Source organism: Tenrec ecaudatus, chromosome 4, assembly GCF_050624435.1.
Source record: "Tenrec ecaudatus isolate mTenEca1 chromosome 4, mTenEca1.hap1, whole genome shotgun sequence".
NCBI lineage: Eukaryota > Metazoa > Chordata > Mammalia > Afrosoricida > Tenrecidae > Tenrec > Tenrec ecaudatus.
Genome location: NC_134533.1, coordinates 47,682,433 through 47,684,384, shown reverse-complemented (window position 1 = coordinate 47,684,384; position 1,952 = coordinate 47,682,433).

Here is a 1,952-nt window from a genome sequence, read left to right as displayed (position 1 = left end):
TCACAAGCACATTTGCAGGGCCATCTAGCTTTTCTAAGATAAGACTTTAAGGACTGATTTACATACTTATTAAAGTATAGAGGATATAAATAAAATTCAGACTTTTGTGATAAATTGTTTTGGGTAAATTTGTGGCAACCAAAAACTCTTTGGGGTATTGTTAGCAGGTTAAGTATGAGGAGCACTCCATTCACAGCCCTGCGTTCCTGCACATTACTCACCCAGATTGGACAAGGCAGAACTGAGACCCATGTCCTTTGAAAGACATCACGGCATCAGCGACGTGAGTCCAGCTGAGTACATCCACACCAGTGAACACATTGCAAGAATATGATTGGTGTTCAACACAGGAAGCTTCTGTGCCAAGCTTGGTGTCAGGTACCTTGCATCGGCTCCAATTCTTGAGGAACCTATGTACCGTAAAAAGAAGCACTTGCTACTGCAATACCATTCTTCCACTGTTATGATTGAGTTCATTGTTGCAACCACTTTGTCAACATCTTATTGACTAACTTTCTCTTTGTTCCCGACCTTCTACTTTGCAAAGCATGATGTCTTTTCTAGTGACTAGTCTCTTTGAAAACATGTCCAAAACATATGAGACAAAACCCCAGATGTTTGGCAAATGTTATGCACAGGAGTTTGTTGATAATAAATCCTAAACTTCTTAAAAGATAATAATTCCTTAAGCCCTCTTAAAAAAGTGTGGCTCTACCGGTAGTTATGGAGAAACATTTCCAACTTTCTAAAATATCTGGAATTAAAACAATTGAGGCCAATGAAGCCCTGGGAAATTGTATTTTCCTTTGGAGCCCTGGTGCCAAATAGGTTACAAGTCGGGCTATTAACTGTAAGGTTAGCCATTAAAGTCCACTAACAACTCGATGAGAGGAAGATGAGTTGACAGGAACTCACAGGGCAGTCCTATTCTGCCCTAAAGAATTATTATCAGTGGGTAGTGACTTGATGGCAGGGAGTTTGTTGTTGGCTTTTTTGGTATCTATAGGTAAAACTGCCTGTAACGGCTGTATGTATCGGCTTATTTTTCTGTCAATTCAATCAGTAATTAATTTCCTTATGTGTTCTACAAATAATGATTGTGTACTCCCTATGTACCTGCTATATCATTTTACTGGGATTGTAGTGGTAGTCAAGCAGTCGTCATGACTCACGAGGAGTTTAGAGTCCAGGACAAGACAGCTTTAGGAATGCCAAGACCACGAAGTCACAAGTGAGACGTATCAGGAGGAAAGCTTACACAGTAGATGGAAATCTGAGGAGCATCATAAATGCTATGGACATTATTAAACTTTCACACATGTACTGGTAGCTTACAATAAAGCAAGTATCGTCTTCGGAGAATAGAAGTCAGTAGACTAACATCATGGCTTTCAGGTGCCGGGTTTGTTCTGTTTACTGGTGTGGTATCTGGTTGCCAAGGTGTGCTCCATTTATGGAACGCTACATAACTCTTATTAAAATGTTTATTTAGTTTGATGACATGCACCAAAATATTAGGAACTGTTGTTTACTGTATAATTTTCCTTTTACTGCTGTCATAATTTAACCCAAATGACACCTTAAAACAACACAAGATTTTCCCAGGGCAATGCATCATTTGATTTCTGGACTGCTGCTTCCATGGAAAAGATTATGGATCCAAGTGAAATGAAATCCTTGAAAACGTCAACATTTTCTGTTTTTCATGATGCTATCCAACGATCCGGTTGTGATGATTTTTTGTGTATGTCATCTGCATTGTGGGTCGTTAGGCTTTCTTCAATCCTTATTGCTCTTCTTTATATAGTATAACTTTTCTGATTCTTTGCTTTGCATGCAGATTGAATAATTTTGGTGGAATGATACAACTCTGATACACATCTTTCCAGATGTTAACAGTGATGTCTGTCTTCATTCTGCTTCAACAACTGTTTCTTGGTGAATGTACAAGT